We start from the raw sequence: 12,286 nt of genomic DNA, 5'->3' as shown, positions 1-12,286 counted from the left end.
ATCTCTCTGCTCTATGTTTTCACCAAAGAAGCAGTCCGGCTCTTTTCCTTTTCTTCTCTTGTCCTGATTAAACCAGGGGCCCAACCTTCCATCTCATCCTTCTCCTTCTCCGACCATCTCTCCATTCATCTGTCTTTTATCTCTGTTTCATCGAGGTCTCCAGTGGGAGCAGAGAGGTGACAGGCATGTGTCTGCTTGGCCCTGCTGTCTGCCTTTCTAATGAGCCTGAAACACAGGGGGTCAGCCTATTATGGAGATGAGGAGATCCAGGCAGGCCAAAAGGTGACGGACCTCACTAATAGGGGCCCTCTCTGTTCTTCCACCCCTCCTTTCTCCCTCTCCTATTCTTTCCTAACCCATTTCCTCCTTCCCTCTGTCTATTTATAAGTCCACCAGTCTGTCCTGTCTAATGAAGAGGCTCATATGCTAAAAAGGAATTTTGGCCTCCCCTCTTCTTCTTCATCCTTCTTTCCTTTTCCCTTTATCTTTTCATCCTGGAGGTTGTTTGAAGTTCCTCTCCCTCGCTGTTCGGATGGTTCAATCATCTCTCTCGGCCCAGGGCCACCTCTGTGTGTCTGCTCAGCCTCAGTGGGGTCTCTTTGTAGCTGGGCCCTGTGCTGGAGCTTACTGTTGCTTCCTCCAGTAGAGAAGTTTGTGCGTTTACATGCATGTACATGTGTGTGTGTGTATGTGTGTGTGTGTGTGTGTGTGTGTACTGTATTTCTTCAGCCTGTCTTCAATCATATGCAGCCCTCCTCCTGCCTTTTCCATGGCCAGGCCTCAGTCAGCCAGGTCAGCTTTGAAATGTAGCCAGAGCCCTGCTACACAGGGACGACAGAAGACAGGGACGACAGTGTTTTCTCAGCTTTTAAAGATGTGTGTTTGAAGTTGGAGGAGGCAGACACACACAAAAACACATATACTGTACCTGAGCAGATGAACATCCTCTTTTTATTAATCATAAATTACCTGATACACACTCACCCCTCCTGTTCTCTTCTCCCTCTACATATTTTTTTTTTTATTTTACCGCGCAATCTAGTTTATTTCTCATGAGGGCAAGACGGTAAATTAACCCTGGGTAAATACGTACCTTTGACTGTTTAATATTGAGTTGTAGCCTTGATGAATCTGCAGGGGCGCGTTCAATAGCCCCAGTGCAATGTGAAGCAGCGGGGTCACCCTCATTGGGCATCAGCTCATTAAAAAGTAAAAAAAAAGGCCCAGAAACCTGCCTCGTTAGCGCTTTCTTCCACATTTGATCTTCTGAGGTCTCGGGGATGTATTCTATTTTACTGTTTGCCATTCAAAAGCTCGCCGGGTGCTTTTGGTTGCTAGGTCAAATGGAATGATTAAACAGGAAGCGATTCATTGGTCAGATCAGGTGATATGCAGATTAGAGCTGCCTTGCTGTGCCAATGCCTGGCAAAGCTAATGCTCCAACACCACATGCTGGGAATATTCTGAGATGTTTGTTGCTAGGGGAAATTTTTTGAGGTGAGGGGAACCATGAGCTGTAAGGAATACACCTGTATCTCTTCAGCAGGTTTTGTGCATGCACTTCATACTTGCCTTTTTCAACCTTTTTCCTGAATCTAATAAAAACCTCATGCTTACACAGACATATTGGACCAGAAAAATACTCTACAATTATCAGTATTTGAGAATATTAATGATTTATAATGGTGACAAAAGGGATATTAGCACTTCTGAGGCCATTCAAGTGTCAAATCAATTCCCACACACCTCAGCTAGTTCAAATATTTGAGACAATTTATTGAAATTTTATTAATAAAATGCTCCGGGCTCCTGTAATTATCTGATTGCCAGTGCCTGAGGTTCCTGCCTCTGAGGGATATTTAGTGTCATAGCTGAACTCACTGTGAGAGGTGGTCCTGATGATTAGCCCCTGTTAGCGTCAGGTCTCATCCACTTCTCTGTGTTATCCCTTAGCATTAGTCTAATGGCCCAGGAAACACAGATAATGACTCTCAGCACAGATTAGCATCTGCCATTGCTGCTGCTGCTGCCGCCGCCGCCGCTGCTAGTCGGCGCGCACACACAAGCACACACACACACATATTGTCCACATGGACACTTGCAGACAGAGACTATGCGTTAGTACATAATCATCCCAGAGATGAAAATAAACACTGTTTATATCTGCTTTTCTGGTGAAACACGATCCCTCTTTCTCTTTCTTTTCTGTATTTCTTTCTCACTTCTCGTGAACTGTCTCGAAAACTAAATTTTCCTCAAGTTTTTTAACTAAGTTATTTAAATGTGTATATAAATGCTGGATCAAAAACAAAAATACACATGATAGCCATTTGAATGAGGTAAACCCACAAATTTTATTACTGAAATGCACATATCCTTAACTCCCTCTAAACCAATGGCCGCTGGCCAGTGCCGGCCCTGTTTTACCCCCCACCCCTGAAAAATTAAATAGATACATAAATTAATGCATGTGCAGCGATGGTTCTGAAGACACAAACGTGCCTTTCATTTTTTTTACAATACTTAATTTATTTAAATTTAATTTCATAAAATAAATCTAATTACAATTATAATATATCACTAAAACAAATCAAAATCGGCAACAAAAAAACCACAATAAAGACAAAACTCACACGAGGGAATCATAAATAGACAATATAGAAGTATAAATGTAATTTAAATAGAACAGAAATGTGCTGATTGTTTGGAAACATGAATAATATCCAACATAAATACAAATACATATAGATTCCTTTGAAACAAATATATAACTAATAACTAAAACCTTTCACATGACATCAAAAACACCCAAACATATAATGCTCTGGGCAGGAACTACAAAGGGCACCAGTGCATTTGATAGGGGCACTGGGATCATGTTAGCTGTGCATAGTGAAATGGGCTCGTTATATCAGCGCCCCCCCCCCCCCCCCCCCATTAGATGGCACCTAGCTGGTTACTTAGGTCGCCTATAGCTAGGACTGGGCCTGCCACTTGCACCACTATTGCTGCTGTGAATGTGACCATTACAGTGAGCTGTTACGCACTAGTAGATAACCAAAAAACGTAAGTGTGTGGTTGTGCAAGTGAGTGCTTAGAGGAGGCCCAAGGCTTTGTCTGTGATGCGTTTTCTGAAGGAGTCGTGTGTGTGTGGGATACAATGCAAATGAGCATATGTGTGTGTGTGTGTTTCTAAACATTTCTCCGCCACTGTATGTGTGTGAATGTTTACAGCCGTGTGGGTAAATATCTTGTGTGTGTATCAGCCTTGTGCATGTATGCATGAATGCAGACCTCTGTGTGTGTATGTGTGGCAATCCCTCCTGCGGGGCAGTGGAGTGGGCTGGAGGGAGGAGGCTTTCTCTGTGCCGTCTGAAGTCTAGCCGTCTACAAAGAGGCCTCTTCACGTGCAGCGCGCTGGTGATAGATAGTCACTTATGCCACAGCTGACATCCAATCTGGCATCAGCGATTATAAAACCCTCACCTCTTGATGTGCCCCTCTGTCACCATCGGACCCCCTCTGCTCAAACACAGAAATCCCATTTTGTGTCACAGGGCAGTGAAATGAGGTTGTGTCTGGGTGTGTGTGCCTGTGTTTTTTGGTGTGTCTGGGATTTTATGATGGTAGTGTGGGAGAGGCTGAGTGCATATGTGCCATTGTTCATCCTCTCATGATGTCTTTTTGAAGTAGTTTGTGTATTTTTTTTTCTCTAATCCACTCTGAAGTAAATGAAAATGATTCTGAAGCAAGTAAGTGGCCCTGCTTGACCATCTCCGGTTTTGGCTGTTTTCACAGAAAGGTGTCTGCTGATTTGGCAAGTGCTCTCTCTCTTCGTTTCTGTTTCCAGATTGAACAAAGTCTCCACTTAGTTTGGTTTTTATTCTCTCCCTCTCTTCCCTCTCTTTTACTTTACTTCTGTCTTCCTATCTTTGGCAATCTACCTCCGTCTCTCTTCTCCCGACAGTTATTTGTTCTCACCTGACCTGTCCTGTAGCTTCTTGATCACTAACTATCCCTCTGTGTGACAGAACCCACCACTGTGATCAAGACGTGATCAAGACACAGGCACACACTGGGTTGGCATTCACCGGGGAACTGTAAGCCCAGCATGGAGACTCCTTTGACACAACTACACAGAGATACATACAGGCTGTGTGATTAGACAGTGCCACAGGGTGGTGTGTGTGTCTTTGTATGTGTGTGTGTGTGTGTGTGTTTGATATGGTGCCTTTGTATGTGAGAATCAGAGGGCTGTATCCTCTGTGTTTTTGTGTTAGCTCCTTGCAACACCAATCTCACTTGATCCTGAGGGAGCCTGGTGCACCTTCAATAAGACTTTACTCACACAGAACAAATAGCTCCAGCTCGAGCCATTACACAAGAACACTAGTACAAACCCCCTCAGTCTGGCTCTGCACCATCTTGGGCCACTCATGTATGAGTCTGTGTGTGCACCACAAACCACCACATCTTATGTTCTAGACCAGCAGCTCACTTCTACTACTAATCTGTATCTTAAACAATAGTTGCTTCATCAACACATTTTCTTGAACAATGCAGAGAAAACTAAACTGTATTAAAGCTACGCTAATCAATGTTTTATTTATATTAACAAAATATCACATGACCACGTGATGTGAAAGTGGTCACTGGTAATGATGGATCCAGCCAATTCTACATCATGCTCTGATAAACCCACTTCATGCTACCTGATCAGCACCAAACTGCAGCCAGACAAAGTTAGTGACTTGCTGATGAACATAGTGCAGTAAGGAGTTGGTGGAGACTAAAGCAGAGCTAAAAGGAGAGTCAGATTCAACTCACATTCATGAGGTGTCTTCATGTCTGCAGGATGTGTAAATAGGCATGTCACTTGTGAACAAGATACTTGAACTCCTCCCACTAGGGGCGGCAACTCACTCCCAACCGAGAGCTAGTAGTCCACCGTCTTCCAGCAGAGCACCATGGCCTCAGATTTGGAGGTGCTGACTATCATCCTGACCACTTCACATTCGGCTGCAAACCACCCCAGTGCCTGCTGGAGGTCACGGTGTGTTGAAGCTAACAGAACCACATCGTCTGCAAAAAGCAGAGAGGGAATCCTGAGGTCCCCAAACCGGGAACCCTCCTCCCCCCAGCTTTGCCTTAAGATCCTGTTCATGAAAATCACAAACAGAATCAGTGAGAAGGGACAACCCTGGCGGAGCCCAACACCCACTGAGAACAAGTCTGACTTACTGCTGAGAATGTGGACACAGCTCTCACTGCAGTTATATACGGGCCGAATGGCTCGCAGCCATAGGCGCCCGTTTATGTATTAAAATGGGGGGGAGCAATACATAATTAGTAGGGGGTGTGGGGGTTCTCCCCCAGAAAAAAATGTGATTTAAAAAAATCCTGCATTTCTACACTACCTAACCTGTTGGATTAAGTCAAGAAACAGCCACCTGCACTAGTCTAGATTAGTTAGATTGAGGGTGATATGAAAAGCAGGAATGCATCAAGAACAGTTTATAATTGGATGGATCAGGACAGGAAATGATTATTAGAAGAACAGCTATTTCATATTTGAAATTATATTCATATTCATAAAAACATGAAAAACATAACTGAAATATTAGTAGGTTGCAGGCTACTAGGCCATCTTCAAGGTAAAACAAGGACAAACAATGTTTATAAATTAAAGTCTGTTTTACAACACATCACCATATGATTTATATAATAAAACCTGATTAAACAACGTTAAACCTGAGGGTTGCTATTCTCAATACTCACAAGGCCGTCTTCAAAGTCTAACAATTGCAACAAGGTACAAACAATTTGGATGAATGAAACGGCCTCACAACAACTATCTAATTCCAATCCCACACACGGGTTCTAGTGGTAGCTATTAGCACACAGGAATGAATAATCATAACTTCAAAAGCAGATTATTTTAACCTACATTACCTCAAATCAAGGACTATTTTAATGCACAACTCAGAAGGTGATTTTTGCTCCTGAAGACTTAAAAGGGCCATTTCAGTTGAGGACTAGACCTGACTTCCTCTTAGAGTATGTATGAGAAAACGAGAGAATAATCATAATAATGAAAACACAGCACAGAGCAGCCGGATGAGAGATCATTACACGGAGTGATGGGTCATCACATTTAAAAATAATTCCATTCAAAGTCTGACTAAAACTAAAACTAAAGCAGAGTATTTTGTAGAAGTCTAAACAAGCTACTTTCCACTGCTAAACATTTAACTGTTTGTTAATTCAGACACTGTGGTGCTGTGAGGAAAAGCTCAGGTTGGACTGAACCAACTCAAAGGGTTGGGCTGAATGAGCTGAACGTGGCCCACTCAGCCTCCATGTCCCCAACCTCAACCATGATACAAGAGAAATTCCTCCGGAGGTTGGAGTTGAAGATTTCATGGACAGGGGCTTCTGCCAGATGTTCCCGGTCCTACCTCACACTATTTGGGTCTCCCTGTCCAGCAGCCTCCCCCACTACCTGATCCAGCTCACCACCAGGTGGTGATCAGTTGACAGCACTGCCCCTCTCTTTACCTGAGTATCCAAGACATGCAGCCGCAGATCTGATGACACAACTACAAAGTCGATCATCAACCTTTGGCCTAAGGTGTTCTGGTACCAGGTACACTTATGAACAACCTGATGCTTGAACATGATGCTCTTTATGGCCAGTCCATGGCTAGAACAGAAGTCCAATAACAATGTACCACTCACGTTCAGATGAGGCAATGTGTTCCTCCCAGTCACCCCCCTCCAGGTATCTCCGTCATTGCCTACATGAGCATTGAAATCCCCCAGCAGAAATATGAACTTGCTGGGCCACTCCCCCTCCAGGACCCCACCCAGAGACTCCAAGAAGGCCGGGTACTCCGAACTGATGTTCAGCGTGTACACGCAAACAACAGAGTCTTCCTTTGGCGAGCCCAACTATATCTAGTCAGTACTGCTCCACCTCCCACAATAGCTCCGGCTCCTTCCCCACCAGGGAGGTGATGTTCAACGTCCCTAGAACCAGTTTCAATGCCTGGGATCAGTGTGACCAGGTCCCAGCTCCTGTCTGCTGCCCAATTGGCAACATACCCGACCCCAGTCTTTATCCCTGCAGGCGGTGGGCCCAAGGAACAGCAACTGCATGTTACATCTTTGGGCTGTGCCCGGTCGAGGTCTATGAATGGTTCTTGGTCTGGACCCTCACCTGGGACCAGTTTGCCTTTGAAGCCCCTACCGGGGGCTATTACCCCCATCAACACATCTCCCAGGGTCATGATTCTTGGACGAGTGACACTTCTTGGGGGAGTTTAAATAAATCTTTAAATCTGTTTAAATCTGTTTCATTTCAAATGTCTCTGCCTATCTTGAATGTTTCTAGAGGCAAAGCTAATGTGTTAGTGGATATTAGAGATTATACAAATGCCTGTATGCTAATGAATAAGTCAAATATATTTAACTAATTTTAATTGTTCTTGATGGTCAATCACATGATAACTGGAAAGTAAAAATAAATAAATAAGAGAACTGTAAGTGCAATAATGGGCCACTGTTGTTATACACATTAGTATGCTTGCTCATAAAAAATTCACAAGAAAATATATTTTGGAGCTTTGTTTCCTTTATCTAAGCTGTGATTTCTAACATGCTTGAGGAGAGGTCTATTAACTTTTGAGAAAGAAAAAAAAAACTAACATTTGGTTGTCAGTGGTGCCAAATAAACTTGCAGCACCCTTAGGTCTGTAGTATTGATGTTTATTATCACACTGATAAATCAGTCAACAAAATTGTATTTATATAGCCCAAAATCACAAATATATCTCCAAGGGCATTACAATTTGTGCAGTATATGAAAGCCTCTATTCTTAAACCCTTGATTCAGACAAACATTTTTTAAAACCCTTTAACGATGAAAAATAAACTTCAGCAAGACAAACAAAGGAGGGATCCCCCTATAGAGGCATGCAATAGATGTTATGTCTACAGAGTAAACAATGACATATAACAATAATAAAATTCCACTACTTAGAAAAAGAATGACAATATTAGTTACATAGATTGAAAAATAAGAAGTAACTTTCAGATGTTACCAAAACAGACGCCTGGGCTACATGACCTTCTGTATACTACAAATACCTGGAAAACGTATGGACCATACATACATGCAAGATGTAAAACTCAAGGACACCACTGACAAGAAGACAATCTTCATCCTCCAGGAGACCCAGCGACACCTCAGCTAGGTCTCCCGGAGGATGAAGATCCAGATCGAGACGACTAGAATTAGATGAGGATTTTAATTGTTGGTGTCTGTTTGGTTGTCAGTGGTGCCAAATAAGCTTGCAGCACCCTTAGGTCTGTAGTATTGTACTGTAAAAATGTCAATGTCTCTTTTTTTGTGTATCTGCGTGACTTTTTCTGTGTGTCTCTGTCTGATTCTGCCTGAGTAACTGAATTCTCAGGCTCTTGGTATCCCTCCATTTCAGACTTGTCAATTCCAATATTCCTCTGTGGGGCACTGATTGGAGCATACCAGAAACCGCTGCATAATACTCTACAAGCTCCCAAATATGTCTTGCCACAAAGACAACATGATTGCTAATGGAAGGACTTCATGGCATTTCAGCAGAAGAATGAAATGGCTTTTAAAATACCACACCTCCACTTTATCCATTAAAGAAAGCTCTCCTTCTCTAGTTTTCCTATTTCATATGGTATTTCGAGACTCACCTCGGAAAGAAAATGCCAAGGAGACAAAAAACTCAAAGCAGGAATATTGTATGCTTAAGCAGCTGGCGATAATGATGTGGCATTGAGTCACTAATGGATTTTCGAAAAAGCTCTTGTCTGCCAAGAAACAGCTTGACCCCTCTTTCGTTGTGCTTTTTATCATCAGAGGAAAGAAACAGCCAAAGTGCGTGGTGCATTCTTTCACATTTCCACAGTGTGACTACACTATCTGTGTCATTAGTATGATTAGACCAAGGATTCTGAGAAAAAAGTGATAGTTTCTTGGTAAATCTGAGAATTATTAAAATATGAAAATAGGTGGTCTCAGGTGGTTGTTACACATTGTGATAACGTGAGATCTTTCTTTTTTTAGAGAAGAGGTTCGTACGTTTTAGATGTACTTCATTCATTTTCAGTTGTATTAATGCTGTAGGCCACAAAGGCAATTGTCTATGGAGAAAGTAGAGTCAGAACTTTATAACTCAGTCAAATCTGAACACACACACACCTGGAATCAGCATGACTTACACTTTACAGGGATATCGTATTTCTGTTGTCCATTGCACATAAATGTCCATAAATATGTTTAGTAATAATAAAGAAGCATCTTTTTTTATATGACTTCTATATTTTCTTGCTGTATAATCATCAGGCGAATGCTGAATGAGAGTTAACTGATCATTTTATTGTAATTTATGGTTTTAAGAGTCGGAAAATTCTGAAAATGGCAGTCTCATCATTAAGGAGAAGACCGTCGCTCTGAGGAACTTTTAATTAAAAAATAGATGTACAATTGCGGTTTCAAGAGTGCAAGTTGCTGGGGCACTAAAAAATACACACACAAGCCTGTACATGCACAGGAACAGTCTCTTTCCATCTCCCTCTGTCTTTCACACACACACACACATAAAGGGTACATCCTGTCCTGATGTTTGTGAAGGGACCAGTACAATAGCACTGATTAATAAAATTAGATGCTGACTGTGAAGAGCTTATAAGGATCCTTGACCAAATGCATTCTCTTCTTCTGTCACTTTTCACTCCATCTGCCTCATCCCCATCTCAAGAGCTGTTTTTACCCTCCCTCCCTTTTTAAGTGGAAGTTGGAAGACAAGACGAGTAATGACGACAAATGGGTGGTTCGCAAGTGAGTGGTAATGCCTTTTGATGTTTTTGGGTTTTTTTTTGCATGTTTGTGTGCGTGTGAGTGTGTGTGTGTGTGATTTGAACATATGTTTAAATGTTGTTTTCAGAAAAATATACTTACTGTAAGAAAAAATTCAACAGCAGGTAAATTACTACAAAATAAACTTTTATCTAAAATCTGTTTTCAATTCATCTTGATCTCTCTAATTAATGCTAAACTATTAAACCACATTAATACAAATGCCTGTCAATGCTGTACCGCCGTATTTCCGTCTAAAACGAGACTTTATTTTATTTTTCGAGACTTTAATTTGTCAGTGTGCTGTCATATCATAATTGCGGAGATGAGAGACCTACACTTGTGGTATTTAATGTCAGACAGCCTGTTGTTTTTTGTCCCCTGTGGATGATTCCTGCCTTCTTTAATTAAAGCTTCTGTCATAATTGGTGTCACAAGTGCTGCAAACACACTGTGTTTATGTGAGCAATCAGCAAAAAGGAGTTTCATACAACAACCACTTGATTTAGTGAATCCTTCTGCAAAGATTATAATGCACACGTAAGCCATTTTTAGTTTTCAGTAATGAAGATAATACCATTTTAAAGCTGATGATCATGGATATTAGTCATCTAGAAATCTGGAGATGCTATATCACAGCCTTCTGTATGTATTCAGCGTATAGTGCTGCATATATAGGGATCATTATTTTCCTGTTTTACGTCGTAGAATTTATCAGCGCTTATTTTGAATATACAATAAAAAATCTAATAAAACAATGAATAATGCAAAATTCCAGAAGAAGAAGAAGAAGTGATTTGGAAAAACCCATTTCATCTGGCACATACTCAGCAGACAATTCATGTTTTCTCTTTATTTTTCTGTTCATTTTGTATTCCCGTAAGCCTCCTTTGAACTCGCTCACACTCAACTCTGAGGAATTCACTTTTGGATGTGTGGTGACATAAAATCTTTTGCTTCTTCTCAAAAATACAGGGTACTTTTTTTTGTGAAAATATGTTAAATACTGAAAAACAAGCTTTGTATGCATATGAGACCAGTATAAACCTATAAACAAGTTATTATGGAGAGACATAACCCCCTTGTTATAACAGTCTAGAGTCAAAAAATTTATGCAGAGTTTATGACATCAGTTACTGTTACTGTGCTAAATGGAAGCAGTTTACCTGCTTTATCTTACAATATGATGCGTTGACTGAAAAACAGCTTCACATCCTGTTATCGGTTCCCTGATTGTTACTGTAATGACAACGTCTGTCTGTCTGTGTCTGTGTTTGTGTTTGTGTTTGTGTTTGTGTTTGTTTTGGGGAAAGTATGGGTGTATGGGCACCAAAGCCCTCTCAGGTCTATGGTGTGTGAAATTGGGTTGCCCCATAAGGACCTAATCATTACACCACCTCAACTGTGTAAACAATCACACACACACATGGAAAGCAGAAAGACAGACAGACACACATATACAGATGTGCACACTCATACAAATAAATGCACACAGTCACACACACACACACAGAAACAAGCAAACACGCACAAAGAAGGAAGCTCCATATTTCCACTATCCCTCCTGTGATCACACACCAATTTTCAGGCCATCACGGCGGTGATAAAAAGACACCGGGCGCGGGGAGGAATCTCCTTAATGCGCTCTCCCCTCAGCGGGGTGCCGTGTGTTCCTGCCTGCTTCCTCTACCTGCTCACCGTCCCTCCACTCCTCTTCCCCTTAGGCCCGGTTAGATACATCCACGCTAATTGGATTAGCTGTGACAGTAATGCACTACTGGGTGTCAGTAGCACAAACACACACTAATAAATTGCGCAAGAGAGAATTAGTGCTTTCACTATCATTTACGAGATTAAAGGAGATTATGAGTGGCAGAATTAAGTAAGTGTGAGAGCCCCTTGACGAGAGGAGGAGAAGGTTTCTGACCTTGGAGTTGTGGACCGCCACCATGCCTGGACAGTCAGACATAGTAATTAGCCTGCAGACTAAGTAGCACACCAGCAGACAGGCTAATAATAGTGTCATTGCTATTAATAATGAGAGTGATAACGGCGCTCGTAATTATGACAGTCATAATCATAATGATGTAAATCATGTTCCGAGTTAGCACTTTAATCGTTGTGTGTGTGTGTGTGTGTGTAACATCAAGGTGATAGATTATTTTGAGGGTGTGTTTATGATTTAATGTCTGTGTGTATCCATTGGATTATCATTTATGTAACACGTTTGTCGGACGGGTTATTGTAAAATGTCTGGGCTTTGTTTAGCGATCTATTACTCACTATTACTCATGTTTATTCCGATGAAAATAGGTCCTCTTGCTCTCATTCCTTTTAAAACTATTTTTTTGCACACACAAACACACACACACACACAAA

The sequence above is a fragment of the Thunnus albacares genome, chromosome 3 (genome assembly GCF_914725855.1).
Source record: "Thunnus albacares chromosome 3, fThuAlb1.1, whole genome shotgun sequence".
Taxonomy (NCBI): domain Eukaryota; kingdom Metazoa; phylum Chordata; class Actinopteri; order Scombriformes; family Scombridae; genus Thunnus; species Thunnus albacares.
This window is presented reverse-complemented; position numbering follows the sequence as displayed.